The sequence below is a fragment of the Dasypus novemcinctus genome, chromosome 14 (assembly GCF_030445035.2).
Source record: "Dasypus novemcinctus isolate mDasNov1 chromosome 14, mDasNov1.1.hap2, whole genome shotgun sequence".
Lineage (NCBI taxonomy): Eukaryota > Metazoa > Chordata > Mammalia > Cingulata > Dasypodidae > Dasypus > Dasypus novemcinctus.
In genome coordinates, this window is record NC_080686.1 from 39,916,538 (window position 1) to 39,936,207 (window position 19,670).

General features: G+C 34.7%; 1 long non-coding RNA gene across 1 annotated transcript in view; it reads left to right on the forward strand.

The window, feature by feature from the left end:
* LOC131273264 (uncharacterized) overlaps positions 1 to 19,670 on the forward strand; it is a 254,749-nt gene that overhangs the window by 204,816 nt on the left and 30,263 nt on the right. The window contains exons 2-5 of the long non-coding RNA XR_009180424.1: positions 8,212 to 8,289; positions 8,642 to 8,747; positions 15,638 to 15,853; positions 19,032 to 19,135. This is a non-coding gene — a long non-coding RNA (uncharacterized lncRNA). The remainder of the gene's footprint in view (positions 1 to 8,211; positions 8,290 to 8,641; positions 8,748 to 15,637; positions 15,854 to 19,031; positions 19,136 to 19,670) is intronic.

Sequence of the window (19,670 nt, forward strand, 5' to 3'; positions counted from 1 at the left end):
TCCGTAAAAGACCAAAACAACAGTTCGCATTAGGACAGAAGATAAGTCACCCTTAATTCAAAGGTCTGTCTTCAACTGGGACCTTATTTGTCTGGGTTCTCCAGGAAAACAGAATCAGCAGGATATATGTGTGTATGTGTATATATATAAATATATGTGTACACACACACACATATATCTATGTGTATATATATATAAAGTAATTATTATGAGAATTATTATAGGATTTGGTTCATGTGACTGTGGAGATGGGCACATCCAGATTTCATAGGGAAGGCCACAAACTGGGAGCTCCAGTGGAGGTTTTTGATAAATTCCCCAGGAGAACCTGGCTGGCTGAAGTAGAGATGAAGAGTCTTCCTTCTGAATGCTGAAATCATCACTTCTCCTTTTTTAAAGCCTTCAAGTGATTAGATGGGACATCTCTCATTGTTGATGGCAATCTCCTTGGTTAGTTGTAGATGTAATCAGCTATAGATACAATCAATTTACTGATGATTTAAAACCACAAAATATCCCCACAGTAACAATTAGGCCAGTGCTTGCTGACCAAATAACTTGACACCATAACCCAGCCAATTTAACACATGAACTTAACCATCACACAGTTGTAAATTCTGAGTCCAGATTGTAATATGTGTATGTGAGGATTTAATTTCAGACAATGCATCTTAAACTTTGAATGTAACAAGGAAATTGGATTGGAATAAAAAGCAAGATCATTAAAAGAGTTCTTTTCATTGAGGGTCTTCTTGTTTTCACAGTGTTTTAGTTTGCTAGAGCTGCTATAACAAAGTACCATCAACTAGTTGGTGTAAATAGCAAAAATTTATTGTCTCACACCTTTAGAGGATAGAAGTCCAAAATCAAAGTATCAACAGGATCATGCTTTCTCTGGTGGTGGTTTGTGGGAATCCATAAATCAATCTCTATCTCTGTCACATGACCATCGGTCTCCTTCTGTCTTCTGCAACTCCTGGGTTCACATTTTTTCTGCTTCTAAGGGTTCCAGTTATATTGGATTAAGGCTTAAAGTGTTGGCCTCATCTTAATAGAATCATCACAAATGTTATTTATCAATGGGTTCGCACCCACCAGACTAGGGATGAAGCTTTGAACATGTCTTTGAGTGAGATATGATTCATTCCATAACACTCAGTGCTATATTTGGATAACTATTTATTTAGGAATCAACATCAAACTACTTATTACAGATTTCAGCATCTGATGATGCCAAGCCTTCAAACAGTGGAATATTGTGGCCTAGACTATACAGGCAAAGATCATCAGAGAGAAGGGTGAGAGGCAGCATAGTAGTATAAAGGTGTGAGTACTAACTACTGGCAGTCATCCAGTCCTTACCCCAGCTATTGGTGAAGTTTGTCTTTTAACTATTATTTTTCTATCAAGTATTCTTTTTAAAGACTTATTTTTAAAATTTATTTCTTACCCCTTCCCTCCTCCCCCAGTTGTCTGCTGTCTGTGTCCATTCGTTGTTTGTTCTTCTGTGACCGCTTCTATCCTTATCAGCGGCACCAGGAATCTGTTTCTTTTTGTTGTGTCATCTTGCTGTGTCAGCTGTCCGTGTGGGCGGTGCCATTCTTAGGCAGGCTGCACTTTCTTTCCCGCTGGGCGGCTCTCCTAATGGGGCGCACTCCTTGTGTGTGGGGCTCCCCTATGCGGGGGCGTGGCACAGCACTCCTTGTGCTCATCAGCACTGTGCATGGGCCAGCTCCACATGGGTCAAGGAGGCCAGGGGTTTTGGGCCAAGTCTGCTTCCCCCTATCAAGTATTAAGCCTACTTATTTCAGTTCAGTTCATCAAACATCAAGGGTCTACTCTGTGGCTGTCACTCTGCTAGGTAGCAGAGATACAGAGATAAATACTAGCTAGGCTTAATCCTTTGAACAGGTTATCTCAAATGTGATTTAGAAAAATTGCAGTTGTTGGAGCAGAGATTAAAAATAGTACATATCTTTTCTCTTAAAATACTGGATTAGAAAAAAAAAAGATGAAAAACCCTGAGAAAAAGATGATATGTAAATACATTTGTATTCAAGTGGGGCAATTGAGTTATACAGTTTTCTAATCTTTGAAGCCTTAATTTTTGTATTTGTTTTATATTGAGTTTCCTTTCTCACCTCTATTATATTAGGAGAGAAATGAGAGATGAATGAGCTAGATAGGAAGTAAAGAGGAGATAGCAAGTGTGTATATTAAAGGTTAATGGGAAAGAAGATGGGAGATTAAGTTGGAATTGAGAGGAATTGTTAGTGGAGTACTGAGAAGGAAATTGAATGGAACTAACATCAGTTAAGAAAAAAAGAAGAGAAGAGAGACCCAGGAAGCAAACAAAATAGAAAAATATGTGAATACATATTTAGGACTTTCCAGAAAGAGGGATCACTAATCAAGTATTTTTTGTATCTAATTTTAAATGCTACTGAAATTTTAGATTTAAACTTTTTCAGTTTGAATAGAATACTACTACTACTATACAGGAGATATACTTTGGAGAAGGCTGGAAAATAAGAGGGTGTTATTTTATTTTATAGGGAAGCATGCATATCACGGATGAAATAGTATGTATATATTACAAATAATAAAATATTTATATAATCAAATTATATTTAACATATTATTCAACAAAAAATCTGGATAGAAAGTGTTTCTATGACCTGCTGATATTATGTGCTAAAAATGTGATAGTGATCTCCATAAGCTAAATTTACTACTATGAATGAGTTACTAATATAATTGCTTATTTTCTGTCCCTATACCGCTAATGTATAAAAGTGAGAATAGTCTAGATTTTTTTTTAAAAAGCATAAAATGGGCCTTCCATCCTAAGAAATCGTGCAAGTGGACTGTCTCTCAATTTCAACCAGCGATTCATATGAAGAAAATATAATTGACAATTGTATTGCACTGCCCTAGGCATGAGGTAATGTTACTTATGATGGATCAGTAAAAGAGAGGGCTGAGAAGTAGGTCTGTACCAGTGCATCTACAGCACAATACAGGGAATAAGATGCCCTCCTACTCTTGTTTGTCGTGGTCCTGTAGCAGAGCTGGGGGCATCATGTCATCAGTCTGGGCCAGGCATTGCGCTGTTTCACAGCTCCGGGATTGTGAGCTGATTGCATAGAAAGCCTGGTTAAAACTGCAAGTCCAGCTCTTACAAGCTTTGACCTCAGGCAAGTTACTTTCCTCTCTTTGCCTCCGTTTCCATATCTGTAAAACCAGGAAAATAATAGTAAGATTTTGTAGAGTTATTATGAAGAGTATGTAAATGAATAAAGGCAACGTTCTTAGAACAATGCTTGGCACCTAGTAATTGCTAAATAAGAGTTAGCTACAATATAAACTCCTTAAAAGCAGAATTGTTTTATTTTTGTCTATTTAGTTTATTGCTTTATCTCCATTGCCTAGTCTGTAGTAGATTCTCAATAACTTTTGTTTAATGAATGAACAAATTTGATATCTTAGGTAAACTATTAAAAAGGAAATCGTAGAATGCAGCAAAGTGTGTTCTGGCCTATGAAGTATTTCTATACTTTATTAGAAATTAATAAATTAGGATTCTGGCATATGCTTTAGTCTTTTATAAAATGAGTCATATTTCTTCAGTAAACCAGGACCTGATCTCCTTTGGAAAGTTGATAAGATACAATTTCTGAACCTGTGAAAATTGCAATTCAGCTGGATCAAAGCAATTTGTATGACTGAGAGAATTTGGAAACCCAGAGCAACCGTTCACCATCTGTGTAATTTCAGCCAAGTTGCCTAATCTCACATATGTTCCTTTGAGATCTATACTATTAGAACAAATGTCATACTTACCATAAAGGGTTTTTTAAAAGGATGAAATGAGATAATTGATACAAAGTGCTTTGCATAGTGCCTAGTAGCTAGGAAACCCTGACTAAATATTTGCTCCCAAACATATGTTAGTTAATTTATTAATCCCACCAACATTTAATAAAGTACTTTTCATGTCAGATACACAAAGATAAATAAGATATGGGTTCTAACCCCATGAACTTCCAATGTAGTTATGTTGGGGGACAAGTTAAAAGGCATTTACCAAATAGTAGAAGTGCTTTTATGGAGAGATAATGGGGCATTGCGAGAGCACACAGCAATGGAACTTGAATCAACAGTAAGCTGGAGAAGGTCAAGGAAGGCTTCCTAAAAGGAGAGTTGTCTGAGCTGAGACTAGAAGCAAGAATAGGTTTAAAAAGCAGAAAGGAAGCTGTCGTAGTACAAAGTATGGAGAAAAGAGAAAGCATGGATTTTTCTTTAACAATTTAAAAAGTACTCAGTATAGCTGACGGAGTGAAAATATGGAAGGCTGCTTACATATTCTGTTAAAAATAATAAGAGAAAAATATATATTGACACAGATACTTTTATATATTACTTGGATTCTCTCCCAAATCTCCAAAAAGAAAGTAAGGTAGGTATTATTTCCTTATTTTGTAAATGAGGGCACTAACTTTGATTTTAGAGATCAGCTTGTGGTCATGTACCTATTGTTGTAAGTGAAAATTAAGTCTTAATTCTTCTTTTTTTGCTGTGTGTTCTTCTGTCTGCTTGTATTCTCATTAGGTGCCTTTGAGAACCAATCCTGGGACCTTCCAGAGTGGGAAAGAGGCAATCATTCTCTTGTGCCACCTCAGCTGCCTGATCTGCCACATCTCTTATTATCTCCTCTGTGTGTCTCTTTTTGTTGTGTCTCCCTGATGCGCCAGCTCTCTGTGTGGACCAGCACTCCTGCTCATGGCAGCATTCCTGTGTGGGCAGTACCCTGCATGGGCCGGCACTCCACATGGGCCAGCTCGCCACATGGGCCAGCTTGCCTTTACCAGGAGGCCTTGAGCATTGAACCCTGGGCCTCCTATATGGTAGACAGGAGCCCAGTTTCTTGAGCCACATCCACTTCCCTCTTAATTCTTCTTGTGTTCAGTTTCTGAGGCCTCTGAGCCAGCATAGAAAGAGAAATATGGCCTCTACTTAAACAATTTTGAAAAATCTGGTAATGTCAGATACTTTTTGGCAGATACAATAATTTTCTTTTCTTAATTACAACTACATGCACATGACTTGACTAGTAATATATTTTGAAATTTTGGTATTTTGTAGAAATGTTGTATTACCATAAGGCTAATGTTTACTAATTATAAAACTAGTTAATTTGTCTGGTCAAGATGTATTTAATGCAGGCCTACTATGTTCTGGACCTACTGCTAAATAGAACATATATCATCTGATCTAGTCTTTACAACAACCCTGTATGAATGTTGTATTGTTTCTTCCTTTTTAATAGATAAGGAAACTTTTAGAGCAGGGGCTTAACCAGGGGTCCATGGAGCTCCAAGGGGTCTGTGAGCTTGAGTTGAAAAAAACATTTATCATCTTTATTTTCTCTGACCTCTGATGTTGACTGTCATCCAGCTATCTGCTGCTACATTCTGAGAAGGATTCTGTGGTTTTCACCTGACCAGCAAAGGGGTCTGTGGAACAAAAAAGGTTAAGAACCCCTGTGCTAGAGAAATATAAAAATTCCCCCAAGATCAATCTAGCTAGCAAAAGGCAGAGCTGCAATTTCAAGCCAAGGTCTATCTTACTCCAGGGCCCAACTGTAATTCAGTTTTAGAATTTTATAACAGTTATGTTTTTATATGTTGATTTTATAGTATTTTGTTTGTTATATGCATTTCCCACAGGAATTTTACTACTTTTTAAACTCGGAATATTGCTTAGATATGGAATTAAGAATGAACATTTTTTTGTGTGCTGTAGTATAGTAATTTCTATTCAATTTATTGATTTTTTATAAATTATTCATGTTATTTCATAGATGTCTTCTTAGAACATTTCTCTGTAGTATTTTTCACCAGAATTCCTTTCCTAAAACTTAATACTTCCGTTTTTTGGTAGCTTATATTTTATTTATTAAACACATATTAATAATTTATATTTACTTAGGTAGAGATAAAATTATTGAGTAAATTTTGCTTTATTTTAATAAGGTCAAAATTTCCCTTATTAAATGGAAAGATTTAGATGTAAAAGAATGAATTATTCTAAGGCTATATTGCTATAAGAAGCACCAGTATATTTCTGGTTTTAATCTGAATGAAGAAAGATGAAAACAGAATATGAACATTGAGTCTTGGCATTTGAAGGTGGTGGCAATGAAATCTTGAAATAGGTTTAAAATGTCATCTTCATTTTTTGTTTGTTTGCTTGTAGGACTAACATACACACGTCCTTTAGATCAAGGCTGAAGCTTCTGAATAAAATTATAAAATCCAAAGGTCTTTTTCTGTTTCATAATATTAACTTAAATATTTGTTCTATTTCTTCAGTTTTACCCGGTTTTGTTGTTGGGGGAGGTTTGGTTGTTTTGGGCAAAAAGAAATCAAGAATGATAAAATTTGTTCTTTCGGTGTAACTCCTGAAGTTGTAAGAGTTTGCTTTTTTGGGTTTCTTTGCAGAATACAATCTTCAGATTGTAATTGTAATTAAGATTGTATTTGTAATTATAATTCAGATTTTAATTGTAATTGTAATTAAGAAAAGAAAATTATTGTACATTTAGAAGTTTTCTGTGCCTGCCTTTCCTATGTACACATCCTTTTTATGACTGGAGGATTGGTAGAACTGTGAACTTTTGCAATCTGTGGAACAGGCTGAACCATTTGGAGACTTTGATTAATACTGCTGGTCCCCTAATGGTCCATTTTAAATCCTGAACTCTGGGGTGAATACGTTCCCTTCTATAAAGACTGTGATTCACATGCCTCCCTTAGCATAGATAGCACAAAGCATGGGCTTTTGTCTTTTGTCTCACAAGAAGAAATGAGTGGCTGTATAATGCCAGTTGCATATATTACTGAAGTGTTACAGAGGAGCGGAAATTACCCAGTCAGAATAGATATGTCTCTGTAGCCTTCCATCGGCATTCTAATAGCCACAGAGTTTATCTTAGTCTGAATGGAGCTCTAAGTTATTAATTGTTTTAATGATTTCATTGATTTCTGTTAATCTAAGTAATGTGCCTTACTAAGCTCGGTAGTTTATTTTGCTTTTCAATTAACCTTTTACTTTTGTTATATCATTTATTATTAAAAACAAAGGTTTCATCTGCATTTTAATGATATGCCTATCTTGGTGTATTATGAATTACATATAGGTACTGTACAGCGATTTTCATGAATAGTCCAGGGTAATGGCAAACTGTAATGGATCAGTATTTTCATTACAGGCTATCATTGATATCAAATACTTTTGAAAATTTTTTGAATAAATGAATAATCTTTATTTTTAAACAAAATAGTTTATAAAGATTCTAAGAGTACAACCATGGAAAAAATAGAATGCTTTAATTTAGATTTTAATTCCTAAAATTTAGAAATAATGCTAAATCATTTTAGTTAATCATTTTAACTTAATTATATTATTTAATTATATAAATTAATAGATGCAAATATGTATTTTAAAAACATTGAAATTTAAATCAATTTTTGAAATAGTGTGTTCTAGAAGAAGGATATTTTTGTGTATACTTTTACTGGGTTTATAAAATATTTCACTGAACTATATAGATTATTTGATATTCAAACACTCTGCCTAAGTGGGGTCTTAATTTACTTCGTTATATATAAAGCTATCTTTGTATTTATATAAAACATTAGTGAAATGGTCTCACCATGATACTGAACAAGGTTCTCTGCTCTTCATTCCTGGGGAGTCACATATTCACATATAACTTTTGTACCAATTAAAAAAATCGTTAATAGAAAACATTGTAATTGATTAATCTTTGTATGTTTACAGCTCACTTTAATTGCTGAAAAATGCCATTTGTCAGCTTCGTGTTCTATTGACAATGCTATTGATTTATCTAAATTTGGCTTTGTCTTGTCTCTCGTACATAAAGCTCACATATGCAGTTCAAATGGGAAATGACTGTATTGATTTCCTTAACTTGAACCCAAATGCTAAAGATTTTTGGATAAGCTTTCTCATTACTTAAGCCAAAATCAATAAGAAAGAGCATCTTTTAATGAAAGAGCAGTTTGAGCAACGTACTTCAGAAATAGGGTCCTGTTCATTCTTTGCTTTACAAATCGATCTCCTAGGTTCCTTAAGTGAGGCCCAATTGGTTGACATTGTGGTTTGTCTTTATGTGTAAACTTGCAGCCTCAGAAAAAAGAAGATGAGTTGCAGAGACAGTGGAAAGAAATTCTCTTCCTGAGAAAGAAGATGGTCCTTTAACAGGTATAAAATCCAGTGTTGAAATGCAACACTACTTATCCAAATATGCCAAAGAATTTTTATATTTGTTAAATTTATGCTTATGTGTTTTATGATTGCACAATATTTTTCCTTTCTTTATTCAGTGGTTTATCGTTGTAATACCTGTATAGGCACATTATATGCTTCTAATACCTATCTGATTTTAACATTTGCTTTTATTTTGCATTACTTCTGCTCATTGCTGCAGCTTGTGTTTACTTGATGCGATCCAAAAACATTCCACTGAAAAGTCAGGTCATTTTTTAAAGAATTTTTTTGTTTGAATGATCTTTTATCCTCATTTTCTTAATGTCAAACTTCCCATTTTCTGCAGGAAGACAAGCATAGGATGTGAGCTACAGAAATTAAGTGCCTATTGTGAGAAACAGCAGAATGACCTGAACATATAAAACAAGGTATATGGACAGGCCAAACGTCAGGTACTGTACTATGATATCATTAACTTCTGTGAACTACATAAATTAAGCTGATTATGCCTTCACTTAATTAACTGAGAATGACCTATTGATGCATAGGCCGAGTTAGCTAGAGACCGCTTGCTGCACTGTACTTAATTTATTGGTTTTCTATTAGTTCTTCTCTTGCCTGTGATTGTTGAGGGAAAAAAAAAATGTCCATTTAAGTCTGTGTCCTAAAGTGTATTTTATGCATCATGAGAGTATATTGAAAATTTTATTCAGAGTACCATTTTTTCTGTTTTCATGTGCTTCATTTTTTTAATCAACAATGCTTAGGTTGATGTGGAGAGTTTATTCTTATTGTTACATATAATTTGGTTCTAGAAGGAAATAAATATAAAATTCATACTGGTTAATGTGATACTATTAAATGATCTTTATAAATGATTTCTTGTATATATTTTAAGATCTTGCTTCAACTAAATTTTTGAAAGTAATTACTAATATTACTGCTGGACTATAGTGTTGTGAAGCAATCTCAGTGATGAAAGTTCTTAAGTAAACATTTAGATTTCTGGAAATTTTCTCTAGAAACTCACTTGGGAGATTTTTCTAAATAAAAAGATTATAGTGTGACTTCTCACTATCAATTTCTTGTGATAAGTATGATTAATATCTATGAGAATATCTTCAGACAAAAATGTATCCTTCAAATTTTGATCTTTTATTTACTGATTTTGTGATAGCTGATTTATTTCACTATGCTGTCCTCTACTAGGTAGTCTTGATAATCCAGTCATCACAGTATATTTATCAGATCAATATATTCTCAGTATTCTCACACTAGAATATTTTATTAGAGGCTGTTATTCCAATTTTAGGTATAAGTATTTCAATATTTACTACAGATAAATAATGTAATAAACAGGATCGTTCAAAATAATAAATAAATATAGAGAAAGTATGTCATTAGTAGATGCTAGGTGACAGAGCTTTGGTAATTCACTTTATCTCTTTCAAAACTCAGGTACTTTATCTGGGAATAGACTTTATTATTGGGCTTTGATTCAGAACTATTGTACTTCTCAATTCTCATTTCCTGTGCAATAATTCTCGTTAAGAATTTGACTGGCCTACTTAAACTTTCAGGCATAATTTACTGAATTTTCAGAGAGAAATTATATGCTATTGCATAATTTGTAGATTTGGGGTCTCACAAAGTAGTTGTTATGTACCCTTTGGAAATATCAAATGACTACTGTATCTTGAAAACCTAATGTAGATTTATGTGGGAAAGTAAGAGGAGATAAATGTATAAGTATTAAGAAGACAGTACAGAAGCTCACATGTACTTTGTTATTTATGAGGTTTCTATCAGACACTGAAGTGGAGATGTTAAGTAAGAGTTGTATATATGGGTTTGAAGTTTAGGAAAAAGTTTTGAATTGGAGATGTAAATTAGGAAATTGTCAGTATATAGATTGTAGTAAAGCCAAGAAAAGTGATGAGATGACCAAGAAGTGAATGTTGAAAGAAAAAGAAGAGAATCAATTAACAAGACCTATTGACACTCCAATATTAAAAGGTCAAGGATCTGAGGAACCAGGAAAGGAACTGAATAGCCAGTGAGATTGGAAGAAATTGAAGGAATTGCTGTGTTGGAAGCTGAATGAAGAAAATAATTCAAAGGGAGGGAGTGAGCCACCTGTGTTAACTGCTTTTCATCCTCAAGTAAGATGAGAACTAAAAGTTGAACACTAAATTTTGCAATGTGGAATTCTTGGGTTATCTTGACAAAAGCAGTTTTAATGACTTGGTGAGTGCGTATTTATCCTGATTGTAACGATTTGCATAGTATAAAATACAAGAAATAGGACAATAACTGGAACAATGTCTTGAGAAATCAAGAGCTGATGAGTTCTAGTGGACAAATGGAAGTTTCAGCAATAGCTAGGAGCTGAACAACTCTAGTATAAGTGTGAGATGAGGGAAGGTGGAGATTATGTGGTGGTTTTGACCTTATTCAATTTCTCAGTGAAGGAAGAAGTAGGGTATCAGTTAACAGTAAGGATGCAGAAGATATGCCAGAGTATTGAGGAGAGAAGATAAAGTATGAAATACTTTTTACTGCCTCATGGCCAGAAAAAATGATTGCTAGGCAACCTTAAGGACACATTTGAAATTAATATTCATGACTCTAAAGTTAGACTGGTCAGCATGGTTGTATGTTTCTCTCTAGCCATGATCAACTATGCAGTTGCAGACATAGAGTAAGTGGTAAATGAGACTCAACAAGCTTAGGTTTTGCTAACTAGGAGGTGACTGGGTTGATCAAGAAGATGGTGCTGTATGCAAGACAATGAAAATGTCTTGAAATAGAGCTGGTTAATGAGAGGACAGGACATGGCAAGAGGAAGATTAGTGGGAAGGTGGTAGGGTCAATGGATTGTGGGTCCCAGTGTGACTTAAGGATTGTCAAAAGTGGAGTAATAGAAGTAGTAGGTTGGAAGAACAAGAGGTATTGAGTATACTGGAAATTATGGAAGGGTTTGCAATATTTTGAAATTTAGGATGTAGGACGTTCTCACTGTTATGAAGAAAGTCGGGAAACTATTGAAATGATCAGCTATGACAAGGAATTCTAGAAAGAAAAGATATATAAATAGACCATAAGGATATGAAAAGATGTTTACTTTCTGTCAGAGTAGAAAAATTAAAATTATAGTAAGATATACATTTTTTACTGGTTAGATTCCCCAAAATCCAAAGGCTTATCACAGTCGTTGCAGGCAAGACATATTATCATACATTGCATGTAGAAGTGAAAAATTATTTTCTATACAAAAATTAAATAAAAATTATATAACCATTATGAACCAGTGATTATGATGTACCATAAACTTAGGAGGATGATTAACTCAGCAATGTTCTTAAAGTTTAAAAAAATGACTGGATTAAAAAAACCATAGTTGAGTTTAAATGCAAAATAACATTTAACATCACATCAAGATCTCCAAATATATATAACATATTTTTTATTATTTCTGTGCCATTAGCACAATATACAATATATTACATAAATTATTCTTTTATCTACCCAACATTTCTTAATCTCGTGCTTTACTCTAAGGACTGCATTTGGGTGTTATGAATATAAAAATGAATGAAATACATCATTTTCTTCAAGCAGCTCATAACCTAGTGAATAGAGGGGAAACTGTGTGCAACAATTTTAATATTAATATGAGAAATTAAGTATTGTGGGAGAATGATGCACATGTTGCTCTGAGAAAGTTAGGTCAAGTAACTTTTCTAGTAGAAATGAATTGAGTAATATTAAGTATTCTAAGTATTCTGGCTTACTTGAGTAAGAGACAATTTATACCCAAATAATCATACTGGGCTTCTTTTACCTCATCTGAAAATAAGGGAATGTACCTTTTCTCTTCTTGACTTATCATGTGATGTATGAAACACGAGGTTTCATAAATTTGTGATCTTTGACTTTTTAAATAAATATCTGAAATGTCTGACAAGGCTCTTAAATTACACTTGCTTGTATTTGCTTGTCACTATTGTTTATGGAATGTATTATTTTCTTAGCTTACTTCAAAAGTAAACGTTTTAATTACCTTCCTTCCTAGAATAATTATTTAGAATGCATGATTAAAGTGATGTTATTGCCATTGTGATTCTCCTGTAGTAATACATTATACTACTATAGTGATCTTTTGTACAAACGTCAGCTCTAATTTTTAAAATGAGGCAAATTTAGAATTTAAGTACACTTTTTTACTGATAAGCTATCACATTCCATCTAGTGGGAAGAAATTTACTATAGTCACTTTTAAATTTTCTAAATTTTTTCCATTTTCAAAATTAATATTTGTCCAGAAACATGCTTTGCGTTTAGCACTTTCTATAGATATTTGTAATAGTATTCTTCCATGAATAACAAAATTTACAGTGTGATCTTTCAAACTGCAAAATGTTTTGACATTTTTATAATGGAATAATAATTATGTAGCCATTTGGTACTTAATATTCCATAGTCCTAATGTGGGAAAGGATCTTAAAGATGCTTTAATCTCATCTCTTTATTTTATAAACTAGCAAAATGAGGTCATATGTGACCTCAACCAAAATGTATCTTTAAATGTATTGACTAATATACTACCATATTAAAATGCAATGTTTTGTGGCATATACTTTTCCAAGAATATAGAATGTATATAATATGAAATGTTATGTGTAATTTTAAAGTTCATGGGCTTATTAATTATTTATTTACTTCAAAACTCATTTAGAGAAGTTATAGGTTTGCATCTTGCATCAGTGTGGTCTATTTGTTACAATTAATGAAAGAACATTTTTATAATTGTACCATTTTATAATTGTACTCATTTATAATAAGGTTCAATGTTTGTGGTGTGCATTGAAAACACTGACAAACGTATACTTGAGCAAATATTTGGTATAACCATTGAAAATTTGGAAAAATCTGTACTTTCAGTGATTTTGATTTTAGAAAATTCGTTCCAGTGGTCCCAAAAATATTTCTTCTGAGTTTTAAGCCCAATGAGCTTAATTTTAGATAGTCTTATGCTTGTAACCATTTGCATTTGTTTATCTTATTTAATATAGGAATACCTATAAACTGTTATTTACATAATTACTAAAACAGGTGAGTATACTTTCTATACTATCTAAAATTACTTGAGTGGAAAATTTTTGGAAGGTTCCATGGTTCTTGATATTCTTTTTACTTACATTAAAGGTTTAATTTGACATTTCTCTTTGGGTTAGCATCCCTTTAGGATGGAGTCTGGGCATCATGAACAACCAGTCACCATGAACAACCAACCACCTTAGCAAACAGAATAATTGCTACCATTCCTAACACACACACACAAAAGTAAGCTAAGACAGGATAAAGCTTTTATCATCAATTGATTCTTAGAAGTCCTTTCTTGATATTTCAGCCCCCAGGCTTATATCAAAGTTGTTTCTTCAATGTGGAAACTTCAAGCTTACAATTCACCAGTCCTCAGACCCTGATCATCAAAGCAGACCTGCCCTGTGATCCATGGTTAAGGACTTGCTTTCTTAAAGTGATCCTTAATGTTATGATTTAGCATCAAGATCTAAAGGTGCTGTTATGAGAAGATAAATTAGGAAACCAGAAGATTATACCCTTTGGCCTTCACTGAGATCTTTCTGAGCAGGAGCACTTGTCTCCAATTTCTCTTTGACCCATCATTGCTTTCATATGGCAGCCACTATGCAGTATTCTTGCTTGACTTACACATGGTACCTGAATGATTGACATGTGTTTATAAGCCATATTGCTGTAGTAGTTGTTGAGAGTCCTAAAACCAAAGGAGTCTATACAGCTTTACAATATCTTCTTTTTAGCAACTTTTAAAAAAAAATGCCAAAACGCATGTTGTTTCTGACAATACTATTAAAACCTCAATTTCCTTATTCTTAATTTTTGTTCTATGATTGTATCTCATTTGAACCTATCGGGTTGATTTTTTTTAGTTTATTCTCATTACTTGGAAAAAATCATGATTTTAAAATCATCAGTCATCATCATCCTTATTATTCTAATTATGATTTAAACAATAGAAAATCAGATGATGTGTGATTTCTTGGTATTGCCTGCTTCTCAAGTTGCCATCATTTTATCAAACTTTCCTCATATGTCTTGTGTTTTAATTTGTTTTCATTTATGATTAGGTGATAAGCACATAGTAGATACTTAAGTTACTTCATTGTTCTGCTTGACAAATTATTTTAAATAGGCACATGATAAGACAGAAATGTTAGATCTTTCTTATTAAATGTCTTAATAATACCATTCCTCAGTCATTTGCCAATTGATCTTCTAGTCCTATCAGTTACCCTGCTAAATATCTTAAATCTATTTCCTTTTCTTTCTCAGTGCCTTGCCATTTAGTGCACATCTTTTCAGTCTCTCTTTTTCTTTGGCACTCTTTCTACCATTTTGGCCTCTATACCTTCACTGCATCAATCAAGTCTGTCAGTGTCCTTTTTTCAACAGCATGTGCTTACTTTGTCTCTGTATCACATTTTGGTAGTTCTCCCTGTAGCCCAGTTTGATAGGATTAACTCCAATTTTGAAAGAAGTTCTACTGTGGTTAAAATGCTATCAAACAGCATCACATGCTACAGAGAAATCTTTTGTGAAAGAAAAAGTCAAACAATTTGGTAAACTTCATTCTTGTCTTATTTTAAGCAATTGCCACAGCCACCCCAGCCTCCAGGAGCCACCACCCTTATTAGTCAGCAGCCATCACCAGGAGGCAAGCAAGAACCTCTCTCAGCAAAAAGATTATAACTCGCTGAAGGCCCATATGATGGTTAGCATTTTTTAGCAATAAAGTATTTTAATTAAGGTATGTACATTGTTTTATTAGACATAATGCTATTGTGCACTTAGTAGAAAAGAGTATAATGTAAATATAACTTCTATATGCACTGGAAAACCAAAACATTCATGTGACTACCTTTTACTGTGGTGGTCTGGAACCACGTCCACAATGTCTCTGAAATATGCCTGTATTGCTTTTTGTTGTTGTTGTTGTTTAAACTGGGGTCACCAGAAAGGTGAAAGAGAAGCTGACTCAAGTGGTACTTTGTGGTTCTCATTCTCATTTCAACTGCAGTTCAGTTTTGTGTATTTCATATTTTAGGCCCAACTAAAATTATATTTGAAGAAAAAGTGTTAGTCAACAATTGCTGTGGTCATTCTGTACAATGAACAACTCCAAAATCTCAGTGTCCTACAATAAAAACATTTACTTTTCTCCATCATAGGTCTTTGGATTGGCTGAAGTGGCTTTCTTGCAGGTACTTCAGGTTATCTCCACATATCTCCCTTTCAGGTATCAGTGATTGGCCTTTCTCATGAAGCATGTGGATGTACCAGAGACAAGTCAAACAATACAAGCACATTTCAAAATTCATCCGTGTCCCATTTCTGTCTGTTCATGTTACATTGACCAGCAATGTCACAACATCATGAAGTACCTTCCACCCATAAAGAAACCATGGCAAGGGCATGGGGGATGTTGGCGATTGAACCATGTCCCTCACAAAAGGTATGTTCAGGTCTCAAGCCCTAACCCCAAGTGTGTAAATCCATTTGTAAATAGAACTTTTGAAATTTTTTTTAGTTAAGGTGTGCCCAAACTGAATGAGGATAAGCCTTAATCCAATGTGGCTGGAGTCCTTATAAGCAAAGGAAATTAGATATGGGGGAAGCCACAGGGAACAGCCAGAAGCTGGAGGTCAACAGAACCTGGAAGTAAAAGGAGAAGATGTCACCATGTGCATTGCCATGTAATGAAAAACCAAGGAACCCCAAAGTTTGCTGGCCAGTCATAAGGCACTGACACAGTGAGAAGCAGACCAACTAGTGACTGAAAACTTGAGACAATAAATTCCTGTTATGAAGCCAGCTCATTGTGTGGTGTGGCAGTTTGAGATTACTTAATGAATCCCAAAAAGAGAAAGATTTTGTTTGCAAACTAATCTGTTCCTCTGGGTGTGAAAACCTTTCCTTATATTTAATTCAGTTGGGGGCCTTTGATTAGATTACCTGTTAAGATTGCTTTGAGGGCTTCTTAAAGAATCTTTCGTTATTATTGTTTATTTTTGTTGTTTATTGAGAACTTTTTGATTCAACAATGTCAATAAGGCATGACTCAGGTTGTGTCCCCACCCCCTTGGTGGGCCTGATATAAACGGACTCACATGGACAAAGAGACACACAGAAGGGAAAGTTCTGTCATTTTTGATCTTGCCATTTGATAGAAAGGAGAAGGCTCAAAACAGCTGTGCACTCCAATTGAACCATTTTGCCTAATAGCTTATAGTTGACCTTGTGAAGAGAGGAGGATAGCCGAAACAGATATAGGAAGTCCTAAGAGACAAGCCCTATGCCAGCCTCCAGCTGAAATCAGGTAGAAGAGGAGCAGCTGAGCCTGAGAGAGGACGCCGAGAGGAGAAGGCTGAAACTCACAGAGGTCGCCTACAATCTTGTTTCAACACATGGGAGCTGACTTTGGTGAGAAAGTACCTCTTATGGTACCTTGAGCTGGACTTCCCACGGTCTTGGGACTTTGAGCTTTTACCCCAAATAAATACCCTTTAAAAGCCAACAGATTTCTGGTACTTTGCATTGACATCTCTTTGGCAGACTAATACATATAATAATTATTTTAGCAGCCAGGAAATTAAGACATAGGGAATGATTTATTGTGAACAAATAATATTTTCTACCACAAAAATGCTTAGTTCTTCTAAACAAAAGTTTTCAAACAACTGATACACCAGATAAATTATACAACTCTTCAGAGAAGAAATAAAAGCCTGCAATATTTCTCCTTATTTAACCTTTCAGACTTGTCTCCTACTACTCTTTTTTAATTCTTAGCATTACTTGCAACAAATTAATCATAAATCTTTACATATGCATACATCTTTTCCTTGGTTTGAATGCCCTGCCTCCTCTGCTGGCGAAATTATTTCTCATCCTTTATTATCCAGCTCAATTGTTAATTCTTGCTATCCCCAAATAAAGCATTTTTCTGGCTGAAATTAATAAAAACTATAAATCTTAAAATCAAATGACTCATGGGTAGGCATAGGTACATATATTTGATCCAAACAAGATTTCTCGTAAAGCAGAAATCTTTAAGGGAATGCTGCGGAGACTGGTTTTGTCCAGTTAAAATTCAAGAACTTTAAATCAAGTACTTAGGGTGGATTACTTATCCTAGGTTTTATTATACAATAATTCCAGAAAGGGGTACATCATGATATGAGAGTAGTATAGATTTTACATTTAAAAAGAAGAATTTGCATAATATAGACAATAAGTGACATTCAGTAAAGCTTTCAAATTACTTTCTTGTTAGGGAATAACTAAAATCTTTTGCTCATAAAAGAGATTATGTGTGGAATGCATCACTCTTCTTGTTTTATCCAAAGTTCAGCTAACACTCTACTTTCTGTCCCATATGATTATTGAATCACACTGTGCTGCAATGGTATATTGACTTCTTATATTAGAAATCTTATTATTCATTTTTTGCTTATATACCTGTTCAAATCACAGATTATAAATAACAGATTAAATCACTTGTACAGCTAAGAAGGGGCAATGGTTAAGCTAATGTGTAAACTTGGCAAGGTAATAGTGCCCACGTGTTTGGTTGAGCAAGCACTGGGCTAATTGTAATACAAGGGCATTTTACGAACTTTAATCATAAGTGCTTATGCATAAGCAATTGCATAGATGGCAGGTTATATCTATTATCAACTAAGGAGATTGCCATCAGCAATGAGTGACATTCTATCTAATCTGTTGAAGGCCTTAAAAGGGAAAGTGATTGCAGCTTTCAGAGAGACAATTCCCATCTCTACCTCAGACAGCCAGCATTTCCTGGGAACTCATCAAGGACCTTTATCAGAGTATCTGGTTTGCAGCCTGCTCTGCAGAATTTGGACTTGTTGTGTGAGATGTTGTACAAATGTTGTGTGAGACAATTTTATAAAATCTCACACTATTTACAGATATCTCCTGTCAGTTTTGTTTCCAAAGAGAGCCCTGACTAATGTAGCTTGGTACCAAGAGTGGGGATTTTGTGAATCAGAATCTTAAAAATGGGATTTCTGAATTGTTTTGGGATTTTTGCAATTTGATTTCTCCTCTGATTGGATTCAAGGGCACTAATGACTTCCTTTCCAATAATCAGGAAGCCACTGATTGTCCATGGCATGAGTTGGCAATAGAGATATGCAAAATATCACCACTGGAGACTGCTACTTCCATGCTTATAAGAGGCAAGGATCTGGATGAGAGTGTTTTTTAGCACCTTAACAGAGTTTTGTGTCGTACAGGGTACAATGTTGTTGGCTGCCTATTCCTAAATACTCTGGATACAGTTACAAAAGAAAGGGATGGGCTGACGTCTGCAAATTAGCAAATTAAGTGCTACATGAATGATGTGAAATTTTCTACTTGTGCTTTGAAAGAATATCTTGTTTCATGCAGCTGCAGACTTGAGATCTCTGAAAACCAGATTCACAGTCTCATTGTACAAGTAGCAGAGTTACAAGGGAAACTAAAATCTCAAACTCACAGAGTCTGCTGTTAAAATGAGGCATTATTTGTAAAGGAATGGAACCCTGAGGATTGGGAAGGAGACATATAGGTTAAAGATGATATCCGTGGGGAAACTGAAACCCTAAATTCTGCTGTGACTTTGTCAGATAAACCTGTAATGATCTGCCCTGTGGAGACCACCCAATGTCAAACTTGCATCTCCCAGCCTCCAGCCTGCACCAGGAAGTCTGGACCTCCTCCCTGCCCTGAGGTAGGTATGACCCAACTTCAAGCCTGCACTGCCCAATTTCCAACCTGTCCCAAGGGGTCCACCTTCCCCCTGCCTTAAAGAGACTATTGCAAAAGGTCTTTCTTTATTCCAGTTTATGGTTGCAAAATGCTCTATGCTGTACTTGTAAAATAATAACTGCAAGGAATGTTTTCCTGGGTGGTGCAAGTCTACTCCCTGTACTGTGTGCTTTGCTTCATGCCATCTTACCATTTGTATTGTACTTACTGTGCTACTACCCTTGGGAAGAAAAGTAACTTGAGGTCAAAGCTGAATATGGGTTTGTATGTAACTGAAATGAATGTGCAACATTACTAGTTAAGCAAACATTACTTTGACAGCTCAAGCTTCTCCAGTTTAACCATGCTGTGTTCATTGTCCTGTGGGCGCCATATACATCATACTATAAACAGGAAACTTAGAACTTCTGTGGTAGATGGAAGAAATGAAAGAACAAGGATGTGCAAGAATAGGATCCCACTGGGTCCTGAGAGCTGATTGTTAACATCTCTTCCCA